Source organism: Neovison vison, chromosome 3 (assembly GCF_020171115.1).
Source record: "Neovison vison isolate M4711 chromosome 3, ASM_NN_V1, whole genome shotgun sequence".
Taxonomy (NCBI): Eukaryota; Metazoa; Chordata; class Mammalia; order Carnivora; family Mustelidae; genus Neogale; species Neogale vison.
The window spans coordinates 57,989,136-58,007,370 of record NC_058093.1 but is presented as its reverse complement, the minus strand read 5'-3'; the positions used below and the strand labels follow the sequence as shown (position 1 = coordinate 58,007,370).

Genomic DNA, 18,235 nt, shown 5'->3' with positions numbered 1-18,235 from the left:
ACAGAGGCTGGAAATTTGGGGCTGTTGATCTGAGGAAATTCTCTGTGAACAGGAAGAGAGAAAGAGAAAATAAGAGAGAAAGGAGCAGCAACAGAGATCTGAGTGATGACCCTGAGGGATCTGGGTGGAGGAAATGGTACTGAGAGAAACACAACCCAAGACCATTATTGCTCTTGATAAGCCCTCCCTACCCACCCCCCAACCCTAGGGATTGTGCTTGATTTACTCAGTGGGGGAACAGCTGCCAAGTTTCCCACTTCAAAGCATTCAGGCCCCATGGGTGGGGGGTGGGGGGTGGGGGTTTGGGTGTGATAACAAAGGCTCGGCCACCATATATCTCCAGCCCCGTAGCACATTTTACTTGCCTTGGTTTCCCTCACCTGGGTTGCTTGTCACCTCATCTACCTGCTCCCTGGCCGGCTCCTAATCCAGCAAGATTGATCTTAGATTCACCCATATATTTAGAAGTTCAAATCTCTACTTGACTTTGAAATCTCTCTGCTATGAACTCACTATCTCACCCCAGCTTGGCCTGCCCTTGCTTTGCTGTTCCCAGCTTGGCTCTGACAACTCCTAGTGATCTCACCCCACTGTGGAGCCTAGATAGGACTGTTGTGTTCTAAAAGGTCACCAGTCAACAGGGTGTTTGGAACTCAAAGAATTTCCCCATAGAAAAAAATTATTATAAATAGTGGTATGGTTCCCAGGCCAATCCACAAAGGCCTATTTAACCAACCATGGTGCCGGCCTATCTGTCCTAAGCCATGGGGTCCCCTAAGACTAACGAGGTTGACCCAGAGGGGAACAGACAAGAGAATGGAACTCATGACGATTTAACAGTTCCCATGGAAACATGAGGGCGAGAAATCCCAAGGCAGAGGAGGCAAGATGTTAAACAGTATGTCAGCTGACACCCAAGCAGAAATGCAGAGCAGACAGTACCCGGCCCAGAGAGGGCTCACAGAGGGCAACTATGACAGACTGGGGAAGGTCTAGTGGCAGGGGACCAGTGGCCGGCCCCCTAGATCTTTGATAAGCAGCATAATATCATGATAGGTCTCCCTTTAACAGCAGAGTACCTGTCCTCCAGGTAACTCTGCCTCTTTGCGCCCCTGTTCCTAAGAACTTCCTGATTCTTCTCTGGCCCTTTGACCACCTACCCCATCCTACTTAATGGAGGGCCTCTGATTGCTGGCTCTTCACTTAGTGAGACTGACTTTCCCTGGTTTGCTTTTTGGTTGAGGGAGTAGTTTATTTTGGATGCCTCACGCCGACTCCATTTTACAAACTTACTTTTGCTAAATGCATCCTGAGTTCCTTTATGGGAATCTCTCTCTTCCACCGCTACAACCCGGGGGACTGTTGATCAAGGTACCATGCCCTCTGCCAGCCAAGGGATCGGCAAGAGAGATTACCATTCATACGTTCAATTTCTCTGGGTCTAGCTCACGCTTTAGGCTTTCCTTCAATGTGCAAGCGGATTGTTTCAAGCTTTGAGTTGGCCGGATTTATAAACCATGATCTCCAACGCACACATGGCATCAGAATATTCCATTCATTACCTATTTGATACTTTCTAGTAAACTCTCCAAATGCTTGCCTGTCGCTTGGCCCCAGTCTACTCCTACACAGACTTGCAATTTCCTATGTGCTATGCTTGTCTGGTCCCCCACCCCACCCCCCGCCGGAATCCCTGCATTTTGGGATCCACTGTGACTACTGCCATCGCTCTTCCCAGCAAGGTCTGTGCTGAAAGGAAAGCAAATATCCATATGTTTTCCTTCTTGGTCCCTGTCATGTCTTCCCCTTCAAATTATACATCCCGGTCCTCCAGGCCCATGTATCTCAGAATCACCTCTGTGACTGGGGAAAAAAAAAAAAAATGCAGGTCCGCAGGTCCCAAACTTAGGAATTCTATTCCAGTAGGTCTGAGCACGGAGCGCAGGAATCTGCACTTCTACAGCTATCCCAGGAGATCATGAGGCCCGAGATCTGGGAGGTGCTGCTGTGTGACAAGGCCAGTCCTCTTGCATACCGGTCAGCCTCACCATGCGCAGGGGCTGGTGTCCTGACGGAACCCTTCTGCCATGGAATCTCAAGGTTTTGGGTAAATATTTCTTTCCATTTTCATGGCTCATGAGAGGGCCCCACAAAGAGAACTCCTAACAGAGATAATGGATAAGAGTTCCAACCCCATGAATCAATTGGCAAATCTTAGTCAGTTTTGCCGAGTTGAATCTTGGTAAAAAAAATTTTTTGACTGCTGAGGCAGAGGAAATCTGCATATTGATGAAGTAGCAGATATGTTGGCCCAAAGATAGGCATACTTCTATCCATTCCCTTTCATCATCATTTGACAATCTGAAGCATAAAAACCCTCGCGCACAATGAGCTAGTAACCATCCCAACCTACCTGATTGAGGAGAATAGAGATTTAAAAAAAAAAAAATCAGAGCTTCGGATTCATAAGCGCTCAGTATATTAACACTGTCCCAGAGAAAGCTTCGTGCATCAGACTAGGAGGAAGAGCCCCATATCAAAGCAGGAGGGGAGACCGTCCCAGAGCACAAAAGGATTTTCTAGCCCTCCGTTCTGTCCTTCTGTGCCACGGAAAATAGCAGACACGTTGGCAGCAAGACAAAGCAAATGGTCTCTCAGACTTTTGAAAAGTGTTCTATTACATGCATTTCTTATTGATATCTAGTGTTAATCTAAAACTAATACCCAAGACCAACTCTACAGTGTGTTTTATGATTATTAAATGACACAATATTCCCCGTGTCTGGGAGAAGACATTTTTGCATGGGAGGCGGCCAGGATTGCTAGCTAAAAGGCTTGTTTTCTTTGTTTCGACGTTTTCCTCTCTAACTTCCTATCACTCCCTTCCTTTAAAAAAAAAAAAAAAAAACTATTTGTAGTAGCTGCTCTAGTTTCTGCCCTTAGAAATCTGCTCTATTTATTAACTACTCCTCCGGTGAAGAAATTCCACTGAAATTCCTTCAGGGCCTGGCTGCCTTTCAGCTTCTCTTTGCACATTCCTGCCTCTATGTATGTCACCATCTTAAATAGCTGAGCCTTCTGTGCTTTAATAAGGTCTCTCTATAATCTTTTTTTTAAGAACACAGACCTAGTTTTACTAAGTTTCTGAATACCTTAGATTGTAAAGCCCCCATAATACTCTAATTAATTTCTGTTCTACCTCGTCTGCGTCCTCGCTGGTCGGCTAATAACATAAGGACCAGAACTGACCTCATTATAATAACTTCTTACATTTCTTACATCGTAATCCAAATGATTCCTCCAGGCTGGTATTTGAATTACATCCCCCTACCCTGCTCCCACCCACAACCCCCTAGAGGTGCCAAGTTAAAGATTTAGATGTGCATTCTTCATAGATTCCAATTTTCTGGGTTCCAAATTTGGGGTACTAAATATTTTAAAAGGCATATTATTCTTTTTCTTTGCTAAGTTCATGACATGTCCAAGCATAGCATTCCTGCATAAAAGAAAACTAAATAACACAGAGCATGGTTCTGAATTACCGTCAGCTAGAATTTACCAAGAAAAAAGGAAGGAAGGAAGGAAGGAAGGAAGGAAAGAAGGGAGGGAGGAAGGAAGGGATGGAGGGAGAGAGGGAGGGAGGAAGGGAAGGAGGGAAGGAGGAAGGAGGGTGGGAGAAAGGAAACTGCAAACATCCTATTGTCTTTTTTAAGAGGCTTCCTTGAAAAGAAGCTTCCAGAAGCTCTTAGAAAAAGCATCCCTCCCCCCGCCACGCCCTCTTAGGGTACGTACAAGCAGTCAGCGAATATTTCATCCTGATTTTATCCAGATGGAGGCTTTCAAGGTGTGGTCCCATGAGAAAATCCCAGAACTCTTCACAAGTTCAGATTAGTGACGTATTTCACGAATGCCTCTTCCACCTTCCCCAGTCCTACCTCATTCCCCTTCTTTAGTTACCTCCAGAGCCTAGGTTGTTAATTGTAGGAAAACTTGTATTGGAGCACAGCATTTACTGGCAGTTTCTGCTGCTTCCCATTAGAGGCAAAAAGTACCCTTGTCACTTATTGACACCCTTTCAGTCTCGCGCTCAAGTGGCCTTCCGACATCTCCCATCAAGCTCCGGCTGCTCTCCAGGCCATGGCGCTCTATGTCAGCTGCCTGCATCACCGTCTTAACTAGTAACACATCAAATGCTAACTTGGGGCTCGACAAGGCCCTGCTCTGGCCCCTTGTTTTCTCCCTCCTGGGGGTGAGATTTTCCTGTACCTGTGATTTTTAATTTGTGGGTGTGCATAGGCATGAAGCTCACTATGGCTTGGGCAGCACTGTGCTTTTCTCACCGAATCATGTTCTGCGGCTTATATCCAGGGCAAACGGTATCTTAAATCACATCAGACAAATGAAAACTGAATGTTAGGGTGAATATGATTTAGATGCTTTATTGCAGATTAAGTTATATTTGAAGATCTCCCGACTTACACTGCTCAGTGGCTGCGACAGGTTTTGTCACAGACCATGAGTCCCCATCCCGTCAGAAACAAAGCCTCCTTCCCCATGAGAAGCAACAACTCTCCCAGTAAACTCAGTGGCATGCTTCGCTCCTACTCTGAAACCCAGGGGAACCTCACCTGGGCTGGACCACTTGCAGGCCTCCCCAACCAGGCCAACCAGAATCTTTCCCTCAGAGGAACACTCAGAAGCTGGATGGAGAAGACCCTCTTGATGTCATATTGGATAAAGTGGGATGGGGCATCCCTGGAGCTGGCAACCGCCATCTTCTCTGCCGAGTGGAGATGGCCAAGCTGCAAAATGAGGCTGAGCAGAGGCAAGAGTCAAGAAGTGAGCTCACAGTGCTTGCCTCGAGACTCTGGAACCGAAAGTTCTACGAGCTACTGTGTTTTCTATGAGCTTCTTCGGTGGGCTCACTTCTGGGATACTTCAGTACCCTTAAAATCTGTGAGAACTCATGTATTATTTTATGGTTTGATCATTTGGCTCTGGTTTCAGCCACTTGCAACCAAACATGCTCTAAATTCTGTTCCACTGTGAATGGTGGAAATGTTTGGGAGGCTGCACTGTCCACAAAGCTATTCCTAGAAACACAAGGGGATGTGGCTCTCATCTAATTAAGGTGAACATGGAATAGCTTGAGTCCTAGCAGAGGCCCTGGAAATGTTTGTCATGAAAGTATTCAAAGCTTACAGGGAAGGGAGTTAGCCACAAGATCAGCCACTGCACAAAACAGCTGATGCAAAAAACGACAATGAAGAGCAGGAGCTATAGTGTTGTAAAGAAAAATAGAAAAGAGCTGCTAAGCAGAAAAGATGAAGATAAAAAAACAATGGATGGGTTCAACCTGTAATAATAATAGGAATAGCACACATACCTTACAGAATTATTGCAAAGTCTCAATGAGTTACTCTGGAAAAAGAGCTTTGAACAACACCCGATACATGGTAAATGTCATCAAAGTTCTAGCCATTACTGTTATCATCCCAGCTGGGCTGGAAATACTGGAGAGCTACTTGGCCATAAGGTAAGAGAGCAGACTGTCTCTTAACCCCAGAGAGCACCAGCTACACCTTTTCAGGGCCGCACCCCTCCTGCCTCAAGACGCATCACATAACCCCACCCTATCTCAGTACTTACTTCTGAAAATTTTTTCAATTTTCTAGTCGCAGTACTTTGGTGTTAAATGGAAATCTGAAATGTATTCCCCCCACCAGGTGAAAAATAGTAAATATTCCTTTATTCTCCTCTGCCTCTGATTTATTTCCAGACTGTGTTTGGTTCTTCGGTTGATTCTTTTATTCCTTCATTGGTTTTACAGCCTCGAGAGAATCCAGATTACCTGAGATAACTATTGCAAATGGTACTTTCATTTTTTTAAAAGTAGCTTACGTTACATTCTTGGGAAATTCTTTAAACAAACACAAATTGCAAGACAATGTTGAAATGTGCACAAAAAAAATGACATATGGTGTATTAAGAATGTATTATTTTTATTATGAATTTCAGTTAGAATATATGTTAAATTAATTTAAGTCCAGTATTTGCAGTAGCCTTAATTTACTTCTGTAACCTTGTGGAAGGTAAAACTCTAACATGGGCCCCAAGACATAACCTCTGGTATACCCACTCTATACGATCTCTTATATTTGAGTGGGAAGGACCTGTGATTATGATAGAATAGTACTCTCATAATTAGGTTAAATTATGTGGCGAAGGTGAAAGGATTTTGTAGGTGTGAACAAGGACCTTATTTGGTCAACTTCAAGCTAACCAAAGGGTTACTTTGGGTGGGCCTGACCTAATCAGGTGTCTCTAAAAGAGACACAAAGCAGCAACTGCTACTCTCCACTGGCCTTGAAGAAGTTAGCTGATATGCTGTGAGAGGGTCACATAGAAGTGGCCTCTGATAGCTAAAAGTGACTCCTAGCCAATAAAAAGCAGGAAAATGTGGGTCAGTCCCAAAATCTCAGAAAGACTGAATTTTAGCAAAGCAATCAAACAAGCAAACAAACAAACAACAACAAAACAACAACAAAAATTGATCTTGAAAAGAATCCTGAGCCTCAGAAGAGATCACAGCCTTAGCCAATACTTTAATATCAGTCTTGAGAGACCCTGAGCCAAGGACCCAGCTAATCCATAATTGGATTCCTGAGCCACAGCAAACATGAGATAAAAGAATTATTCTCAACCACCAAGTTGGTACTAATGTGTTACTCAGCAGGAGAAAACAAATACAAACTGTTATGGAAAAGAGTATGTGCTAAATGTTGGAGGATGCCCACCTAGCAGTTCAGGTATTCTCAGAGACTTCCCCGAAGCCGATAGAGTATCTTCAGAAAAAAGCCACTGGAGGCATAAAATGCTTGGCAAGGGCAGCACTAGGAGAAGGAAGCCTGAGTAATAAATACCAGTGTCAGGGCTCCTGGGTGGCTCAGTGGGTTAAGCCTCTGTCTTCGGCTCAGGTCATGATCCCAGGGTCCTGGGATCGAGCCCTGCATAGTGCTCCCTGTTCACTGGGGGAGGCTGCTTCCCCCTCTCCTCCCTGCTTGTGCTTTTTCTCGCTACCTCTCTCTCCCAAATAAAAAATTAAAATAAATAAGTAAATAGTTGTGCTATAGCTGAGGGAGAGATCAGTAGCTAGGAACTTCGTAGTGCTATCAACGTGCTTCTGTGAACACTTTGGTGGGGAAAGAAGGATATGAAACATGAAATAGGGCTATCAGATTATAAACAACATTTGTTTTGGGTTCTTATTATTAAAATAATATATACTCCTTGATGGAAATTTAGAAATGTACAGTGAAGAAGTATAAAAGAAAATACACATTTCCCACATAGTTGAAAGCACTCACAGTTTGTGTCTTGTTTTCTTTATTTAATCCGATTGGTCTGTGTTCTCCGGGTTCTTGTCATGGGCGTCATTTGTAAAGGTAGCATATTATTCCTCGTGCTGTGCACTGGATTTGTGCACAAATCCAATGGTTGGATATACCCAACCATTTCCCTATGGTTGGGAGTTGAAGCTGTCTTTCATTTAAAAATATTTATTCTTAACTTGGGAAAAGTCTTCAAGCATCAGAATCTGTAGGAAATAGTGTTCATTTACCGAACTTCTTGCTCTGGCATTAGACGATAGTCCCCACTTTAAAACGGTCGAAAATCAATCTCATTTGGGGCTCCTGCTATGTAAAATCCTATCTTATCCTTAGAGTTTCCTCTGTCGTCGGGTATCCTTTTTGCTCAAACATGCTCTGGCTTGATCCAGATTACTTGTTCTCATTGCAATTTCCTCCCCTGGGAAATCTGTTCCTTCCTGCCCTCTCTCCCTCTGTCTCCTTTGTAAACATTAAGGTATGATATGAGATTTGTTCTAAGTAATGTTTAGTAAAAAGCATCTTCCATTTCTGAGAAAGCCCTATTGTTGCTATCCCTAATAACTCATTCCTTGTGCGCATGCAAACTAAGCCCTTCAAGCCTCCAGGCGATCTTCCTGTTCCCCACTGTATGACTTTCATTTATCATGTTTTTCTTGCGAACTCTTAGCCTCTGTCTGTGTTGTTACATGTCTCCACTCAGTGCAGAGAAGCCACAGGAACCTGTGGCTAGCGGCCTGGTCTTGAAGGCAGACCTTGGGTTTTGGCTGACCATTGATCTTTGATGGGTGATTGGTACCCCAAATGGGAGAGGGGCATTGTAAGGGAGATGCCCTGTATCGTGTCTTTGGGAGGTAGTGTAACATGGGTCTTAGAGTCCATCAGACTCAAGGTAAGGTGTCTGGGGGGTGAGGTCTGGGTAGCAGTACTTTCAAAAGCTCCCAGGTGATAGTAATGAGCCGCCCAGATTGAGAACATTACACCAGCTCTTCTGCTGTGGGAATTGACAAGGGATGAGGGCCTCTCTTACAAGTAGCTGCTTGTGAGATCCTCTGCTGGCTCTCACCCCTTTTCTGGCTGAACTTACCTCAAAATCCTCTGACTCCATCAGAGGGTAACCTTGTGAGCCCTTCTAAGGACTGTAAGTGCTTCCCCCTTGCCCTGCTCTGAGGACCCACTCCTGCTGACCCTCCTTTCCCCTCCTCAGCTCTCACCACCATTTCACCCCCCTTCCTGTTAGGAATCCCCCAACCAGCAATAGCCCAAAGACTCCAGCCTAACTCATCTTTTTTTAACTCATCTGGGAGAAATCTGACTTCAGTGGGTTTTTCTTTTTTCTTTCTTAAGTCTTTTTGTTTTTTTAATGAAAAATTTTGAGATCATTTTAGATTTACATGCAATTGTAAAAACTAATACAGAGTGATCTTATGAGCCCTTTACCCAGTTCTCCCCAATGATGACAACTTGTAAATCTATAGTAGAATCTCACACCAGGATATTGACAATGATAATAATAAAGATAGACATTTTCATCAGCACAAGTTGCAATGCTAATCTGTTCTCTGTATATACAATTTTATCACTTTGAGAATGTTGTATAAATGAAATCATGTAGTAGGTTACATTTGGGGTTTATCACTTGGCAGAATTCTCTGGAGAGTCACCTGGGTTGTTGCATATCTCATGTATCAAGAGCTTGTTTGCTTTGTATTGCTAAATGGTATTCCACGGTATAGACCTGTGTGTGCCATTTGGTTAACCATTCACCTGTTGAAATTCTAGGTTGTTTGTAGTTTTCTACTATTATGAATAAAACACCTTTGAGCATTCATGGACAGGTGTTCGCATGAACATAAGTTTTCATTTCTCTAGGATAAATGCCCAAGAGGACAATTACTGGGCTCTACAGTAGTCACATGTTTAGTTTTATAAGAAATTGTATTGCTTCATGTTCTCTGCTCTGAATGTCAGAGATTGTTGCCTGAATTCCAGATGACAGAAAAAAGGACGAGCCAAAGGGCAAAAAGGATCCTCGCTGGGTATGGGACTTCCTTTATGCAGTCTTCCCAGGAGTTAAAGACAATCCTTGTACTGGGTCTTGCAGCAAACAGTTGTCTGACAACACCTAGCTGCAAAAGAGCCTGGGAAAGCTTATCTTATCTAAGTACACTGCCAGTCTAAGTAAAACGGCAGTAACAATCAAAATCTTCAAGGCTTAAAACAACAAAGGCTTATTTTCCTCTCACATGACATAACCAACCTGGATTGTTAGGGCTCTGATCCATGGTGTTTTCACTCTGAAACCCAAAACCACTATCAGAAACATTTCCAGTCATCATACTAGAGAAAGAGAGAGCATGAATCTTACTCTAGTTCTTAAAATTTACATTTTATTGGCCAAAGTCACATAGTGAATCTACCTACAAAGGGACAGAAAAAGTGCAATTTTATCATTTACCAAAAGGAGAGGGACGCCAGGGTGGCCCTGTGGGTTAAGCATCTAACTCTTGATTTCAGCTTAGGTCATGATCTCAGGATTGTAAGATTGAGCCATGAGTCTGGCTCCACACTGGAGCAGGCATGGAGCCTGCTTAAGAGTCTCCCTCTCCTTCTCCCTCTGCTCCTCCCTTCCCCCACTAAAAAACAAACAAAACAAAACAAAAACAAAAAAACAACAACAACAAAAACAAAAGGAGGAGAAGTGGAAATATTTCATAATTATGAATAATCACACCAGAGTTGGGAAGGAAGGGGAGCATGGATTTTGGAAGTAGTCTCTGCCACAATTTCAATCTTCTATTATTTAAAATCTGGTTTTGTAAACTGTTTATTTATAAACTGCTCTTGCTCTAGCTCTTGTATATTGATGATCCCAGAGTTCTAATTATCATTAACTAAATACGCCATGCTACTTCATTACTTAGTGCATATATGATTGGAGCATGTTATCCATGGAATGTCCTTCCATCTTTTAATGTCAATGCTCTCAAAACTCAGCTCAGATTTCCTTAAGTCCCATTCCCTGTGCCACAGCACCTTACCTGTGCTTACCCATTAGGATAAGGTACAGCTGTCACAGTTCCATAGTCCCAACCTAATATGGCTGCTCTGTTCCACAAAATCCTTGGGGATCTGGGTCCTACTTCGTGCTATGTTACTCTTTGCATGCCACCGCATGTCACTTTGGCTGCAGGCATTCCAACCATCATGTCTTTACTCCAACCAATAGAAAGGATGAGAGGTCAAAGAATGAGACATACAACTCCCCTCCAAAGATCTTTCTCATTAGTTGCAAATGCTACTTCCCCTTAGATCCTGTTAACCAGTACTTAGTCACAGACCTATAACATGCTGCATAAGAGTCTGGGGAAATGTAGTCTTCTTCTGGTCAAGAGTGTGTTTGAGTCAAGATTGAGACTCTATTACTAATGAAGAAAAGATAATAGTGAGAGAGATTGAGGGATAAATAGGAGCCTGTGCCGCAAAGATGACTGCACCAGTCCATTTTTTCATGTTCCCTTTCTGTTTTCATTCAATTGATACTTAACTGTTGAGTTCCTACTGTCTAGCTATAAGCAAAAAAGTCATGGTTCCTACACTTCTGGAGCTCTCAAATATCAAATAAATGACCTCCCAGATGAACCAACGATTACAAGTTTTGATTAGCGCAATAAAGGAAAATTTTGCTAGGAGAGAGATTAATGGGGATAGAGGCTAATTTAGATGGAAAGAGGGATCGGGGAAAGTCTTTTGAGGGCTGTGGGGAGAAATATAGCTAGGAGAAGCTGGCACTAAATCAGGGGCAGGGGGACCATGCCAGAAAAAGGTGAAATATCTGCAAAAGGCCCTAAGGAAAGAAGGGCCTCGGTGTCTTAGGAAACCAGTAGAAAGGCCTATGTGCTTAGAACCCAGTGACAGACAAGAGAGGTGTGAAATGCAGCTGGAAATGTCAGCAGGAGCCAGAGCCCAGGACTTTGCAGGTCATACTAAGGATTTTGGGTTTTGTTCCAAATGCATTAGGAAAGCACTGGAAGATTTCAGGAAGAAGAATGACATGATTACCAAATACCAAGCAAGTAAGGAAGTTAAGAGAGAGTGCTTTTTTCTTTTTTCCTTTTTCATGGGTAACATTTTTCCATACATTCTACTGCTATTTTTATCATTCTTTGTATAATCATCTTTTAAGACATTTTTCTTTCTACCCAGATTCATGCAGTAGTATTTGCATTCTTCTGAATTGGCCTTGTTAAAATTCAACATTGGTTTATTTTTATTCTTTCTTAGGTCCCTGTTTTTCATTTGCCTATGATGCAGAAAAACACAGAGTGATTCATTCAAAAAAAAGGAATGGTTACTTAGTGTACCACAATTTAAGACTGATGCCCACTCTTCCTTCTTGTACAGCTATTATCAGGACTATTTTGTGATGTCACAAACTACAAATTTCTAGACTCATCATTGACCTCCCAGTCCCAAAGATGAGATGAAAAGAACAACACAGTGAGATTCTTGTGGCTACTTTTTCTAGGCTTTAGCCCTGCTGTGGTTCCTATGTCCTGATTAAGATTTTGGCCCTTGACTTGACTCCTGGCGATGACATACCTGGCCTGATCATTTCTGTGACCTCATTAGACTTCTGTCCCTAGCCTTTCTCTATGGGTCTAGGCCAGAGCCCTGATGCTGGCCTGAGGATCTCGGCTTCAAGCCTTGAGTCTTCATCTTTGTGATTTTTTTTTTAATATTTTTAGTATCTTTATATTTCCATGTCGCCATCATGAGCCTAGACAAATCAGGAAAATTTTGCTGTAAGAGTAATTAATGGGGATGGAGGCTAATTTAGGAGGAAGAATGGATCAGGGAAAGCCTTTGGAGGATTGGAGGGAGAAGTGTGGCTGAGTACCCCTTCAGTGGGCTGGAGGAAATTACGGCTCACTTCCTTGTACCAGCACTGAGCTAGGTACTGGGATTCAAGAATACTTTGTCAGAGAGCATCACAGAAGGATTCACATAAAGACAGATCTTTAGCTGAGACTGAAGCATCAGCAGAGGTAACCAGGTGGAAACAACGCAGATACAAGTGTGTTGATAAATATGCATAGCCTGTTGTAGAGTCGTGACATGTGAGGGCTAGTGTAGGGGGTCAGGGTGCAAGAAGCAGAGCCTCAAGATGAGACACTGGAGAGCTGAACAGTGCCTTGACATGGAGGGCCTTGCATCCTGTAGGTGATGGAGAGCAATTAAATTACTTTAAGCAGGAAAATGAACTGAGAAAATCTGCATATCAGAATGAACTTTCTGGAAGTAATGTAGAAGAAAGATTTGAGGGTGTGAGCCTGGAAGCAGGGAGGGCAGTTTCTGAAGTAGTTTACTTAAGGGTTGGTGAAAAACTGAACTTGAGTAATGGGGTTAAGATTCAAGTTATTGAGAAAGACACAGCCAGAAAGGCAGAATGGACACACCTTGAGGAATAATTGGATAAGGGGTGTGAGTAACAATCAGGGGCCAAAAATGCATGCTTAGCTGGGAGTTGGTGCCATTGAATGATGCTAACCACCATATTAAGCAATAAAAGGAGAAGAGCAAGTTTGGTAGGAAAGATGATGAGTTCATTTTCAAACATATTGAGTCAACAAATATGAATGGGCAGAAAAAAGTTGACTTTAGATCTAACCATTCCTATTTCATTTTTTGTTTTGTTTTGTTTTGTTTTTTTTGCTGGATATAAAGGCTAAGAGTAAAGGAGATTAGCAAAAAAGAGATCAGTAAAAGAAGAACTAAGATAAGAGAGCAAGAAATCACACTGCTCTAAAACTCATGGTTTCATGAGAGCTAGGGGCCTTTGTTTGCAGGAAGGATGCAGTCTTTCATTTCATGAATACTCACAGAACATGTACAATTTACAAGATAGCATTCTATAAAAATAACATAGGTCACTAAGCTATACCTATAAAACATAAGCTTAAAATGTCATAGAAATATAATACTAACATTCAGTTAGTTATCATACAGGGTTACAAAATTGACAAAAACAAATGCAAAAGTGCCCTTATTATTGACTGTTTATAAGATTTAGCTGTCATTAAAAATAAAAAGATCTAATAGTCATAATCTTACCTAAATGATTAAATATTTCATTCATGTTGTTTTCTGGTATGACACAATATGAAATAAATAACATCTAAAAAGCACTCCTGCCAAAAAATTTTGATTTGAATTTAGTCAAGCTTTTATACCTAACTTCCAGATTATGAAATAATGTAAGAAGTTTAGGAATAAGTCCAGCAGCACCAAGAGGAAAAAAATCAGAAAAAAATCTAAAATGTGGAAAATTCTAGAGGACAACTTTGGGCCCTCAAAAAGTCAATGTCATAGAGGAAAATAAAATTCTGGAATTGTTCCAGATTAAGAGGAGCTTAAAAAAAAGAAAAGAAAAGACATAATAATCAAAAAATTATTTAACATTGATTGCATTACTTTGAAGAAATCACGATAAAAAGCATTTTGGAGACAAGTGAGGAAACATTAATAGGAACTGGAGTATTAGATGATATTAGGAAGGTATTATTACTTCCCCTAAGTGATAATGGTGTTGAGGTTGATAGAGAATACTTACTTTTAGAAGAAAGATGTCAATGAAATTTAAAGGCTATGTTATTCAGAATCAAGGAAACAGAGCTCACCACCCCAGAGACTGTGTCCTTCCTGCAAACAAAGGCCCCTAGCTCTCATGGGTCTGCACTACCACCACTTCACCATGGATGAAGATATGTTGCACTCATGGTCAACAACAGCTCCCACACATGCAAGGCCGACTTTGCCGATCACAACACCCCCTAGGCAGCCTTCCCCTCTATCATGGGGCAAACCTGGCCCCAGGACGTTATGGTAGGCATGGGCCAGAAGGACTCCTACATGGGCAACGAGACCCAGAGCAAGAGGGGCATCCTGACCCTGAAGTACCCCATCAAACATGACATGGAAAAGATCTGGTACCACACCTCCTACAACAAGCTGAGCGCGGCCTCTGAGGAACCCTGCATGCTGCTGAGTGTCCACAGGTTCACCACCATCCCTGCTGAGTGGGAAATCATATGTGACATCAAGAAGAAGCTGTGTTATGTCACCCAGGACTTTGAGCAGGAGATGGCTACCACAGCCTCCAACTCCTACCTGGAGAAGCTGTGAGCTGATAGATGGGCAGGCCATCACCATTGGCATCACCATTGGTTCTGCTGCCCTGAGGTCCTCTTCCAGTCTTCCTTCCTGGATAGGAATCCTGTGGCATCCTCAAAATACCTTCAACTCCAACATGAAGTGTGACGTTGACAACCACAAGGACCTCAAAATCAACATTGGGCTATCAGGGGGCACCACCGTGTCCCCCAGCATTGCTGATGAGATGCAAGAGACCACTGCCCTGTTGCCCAACACCATGAAGATCAAGATCATTGCACGGCCTGAGTACAAGTACCCTGTGTGGATTGGCGGCTCCATCCCGGCCTTGCCGTCCACCTTCCAGCAGATGCGGCTCAGGAAGCAAACAGGAGTACGACGAGTCCCACCCCTCCATCATCCACTGCAGTACTTCTAGGTGGACTCATTGCCTTACACCCTTTTTGGACAAAACTTAACTTGTGCAGAAAATGAGATGAGATTGGCATGGCTTTCTTTGTTCGTTTGCTTATTTTAATTTGTTTTGTTTTGGTTTTGATTTTGGATTGGGGGGCGTGTTTGTTTTGTTTTTTGGCATTTGACTCGAGATTTAAAAGCTGGAACAGTAAAGGTGACAGCAGTTGGTTGGAGCAAGTATCCCTAAAGTTCTACAATGTGGCAGAGGACCAATTGTACATTGCTTTTTTTAATAGTCTTTCCAAATATCATGAGATGCATTGTTACAGGAAGTCCCTTGCCTTCCCAAAAGCAGCCCCATTTCTCTGTGAAGACAAGGGCCAGTCCTCCCCAGAGTCTACACAGAAGAGAGTGATGGCATTGCTTTTGTGTAAATTATGTAGTCCAATTTTTTTAATCTTCGCCTTAACACTTGTTCTTTTTGTTTTATTTTGAATGGTCTGCCATCATGGTCCTCTCTATCTCCCCAACTTGAGGTGTATGATGAAGGCTTTTGGTCTCCCTGGGAGGGAAGTTGAGGCATGGAGGCAGCTGGGGCTTACCTGTGCACTGACTTGAATCCGGTTCAATAAAGTGCACACCTTAAAGGAAAGAAAAGAAAGAGGAAAGGAAGTAAGAAAAGAGAGGAAGAAAGAAAGAAAGAATAAAAGAAAGAAAGAAAGAAAGAACTCACAAGATAGAGTTCAAAAAAAGGAATTCAATACAGGGGACCTGTTAAATAGGTGTAGGCAGAGTTGAAAGGGCAAAAAGATAAAAAAGAGGGAATCCAAGTAGCAACAAAAGCAGAAAGCCACTGCTACCTTTTGAGTTGGAGGAACAATGAGAGGAGGTGGTGTTACCGGAGCCCAGGGGCCAGGGCTGTCCAGTGGGAATTGACAGGACTTGCCAATGGAAGCTTGGACCATGGAGAAAGGGACTGTTTGACAAACAGTGCCAAAGACCCTTCCCAAAACACAGCAAGAGCAGTAGAAATATCCTGTCCTCTTTTCTCTCCTTACCATCTTATCTCCAGCCAATGCTTCCCATTAGCCAAAACCTAAGAACCCAGTCACCAGAGAGTATGGGAAACCTATTTTGCAGGCACTGAGTCTCTAAGATACAGAACAATTCAGAGGAAGAGCATTAATGGATAAAGCAAGCAGATGACTGATCCCAGGAGGAAATTGTCATGGTGCTTGCAACTTATTTGCAAGTAGTTAAGAGAAAAAAATATATACATGTATATATACAGATGAAACTAGTAAGATGAAATGTTAAATCTGGGTTGGTATGTGGATGTTCATTATAACTATTTTTCTATATGTTTGAAAATTTTCAGAATAAAAAGTTGAAAAATCCATTCTAATACTCTTTGAAGGAGGGTATAAGAACCTGGTACAAGGTCATGGCCACAGGAGTGGAGAGAGGAAATTCTCAAAATGAATTTGACAAAGTTTCTCGTTAAATCCTTGTAAACAAGATGGGAAAATGTGGACCAGAGCAACATTTATCATCTTATTTTCCACCACTATACATTTGAGAGTTGAGTTTTCTATTTGTCACTCTCCCAAGGACATATCCTCTCTTATTCTCATGCCAGCTATAACCCCTACCTTATTTATCATACTCAAGAAAGTTTGACAAAATGGCAGTGAATGAGAGTGGCTTTAATTTGGTAGTAATCTCTAATCTACTCTATTTTTTAAGAAACAAATTAGTTATGAAACACCTCACAGTTGATTACAACAATTCAGTGTGTTGTGACATTAGAGTTGAGAAAACTTCAGCTAGAAAAATAGTATAATTATAAGACCACATACATGGTTGAACACTTCTATCCAAAGTTGTTGATTAATGGGTAGGTGTCAACCTAGACATGGCTCTGCATGATGCATGAGAGGGTCTGTCTTAGTTTGGCCCTGGCCAGTATTACATTTTAAAAAGTATCTTGGATAAGATTTAGAAAACAAGCTAATGTTGATGACTTGAACCCTAGGGTGAGAATGAATGCATCAGATGCCAGCTCAGAGTCCACAGAAATCTGGATCAACCAGAGTGATAAGCCAATAAAAATTTGTATAACGGACATATGTGACTAGCCTTTTCCGTGAGTCCAGAAAATCCAACTAATTCTGCGACGTTCTGTACAGGTAACTAAAGATCGTTGAGTTCATTCTCTAGTTCTGCCATCAATTACCTGATAAATTTCAGCAAGCTACTTCAACTCTTTTTAACTCCCTCACTTCCTGCATCAGTAAAAGGTAATAATACTAACATCTAATTCATAGTAGCTTACATGAGTTCATATATGTAAAGCAGTTGAATATCCCTGGCAGAGAGTAACAGAAACAATATGAGTTATGAGTGTCGGGTGTGGGGGAGTACCAGTAGTAGTGTTACCTAGTAAATAGTTATGAGAAAGATTTAGTAGTTGACACAATTAATAGAGTTCAGTTGTAGAACAGACTTACCAAAGGAGTGCATGTCATTTAGGGCTTTATTTAATTAGAATCCCTCTGCCTGAAATGAGGTTGATGAAAGTCCTGACCGGCTCTGTTCTGCTCAGGCTGCAACTGAAGCGTGGGTTTGAGACTGGGTGCCATAAACAAATCAGAGTCTGTTCAACAGACCTAGGACACAGGAACTGTTGATCCAATCGGAAGTGTCAGTCTGTCTTTAGAAGTTTAGTGATCTGTCAAATGAAATTTAGAACTTATTCTGTGTGACTCCCCCATCGATTTCTCCAGAAGCAATCAGTAAAAATGACCACGACATAGATTCTGAGTTCACATAATGAAAATCTTCCTTGTGATCAGAATGAAGGAGATGTACTTCGGAGTGTGTTAAGTTACCTGTCCCCAAATGATAAGGGATTGTACATCAGGGTGACCACCTGGCATAGATATAATAGGATTCAAATCCAAAATGGGTGATTGGATTAGATGTCTTGTGACATTGACCCTCAGAAACCCTGTAAGATTATCCAATGCAATCTAAGGATTCTAGAGGTTTTTTAATTACATTCTTAACTGCTTCCCAAACTGCTGCCTCTTGAGCTCTTACTGGGTTTTTTTTAAGCTTAGGGCCAAAGGTCTTTATTTGTTTTCCCTACTGCCAAATAAGTTAAATACTCAGTGTGTTCATTTTTTAAGGAAATGAACTTGAAATGATTAAACAGGAAATATGCACTTAGCTCCTAATATCAGCTGCCTCAAAACAAAATCAATTCTGTTTCAAAT

General features: G+C 42.1%; 1 pseudogene; it reads left to right on the top strand.

Moving 5' to 3' along the window:
* Window positions 1–5,453: 5,453 nt before the first annotated feature.
* On the top strand, window positions 5,454–15,019 carry LOC122903503 (annotated as a pseudogene).
* The last annotated feature ends 3,216 nt before the right edge of the window (window positions 15,020–18,235 follow it).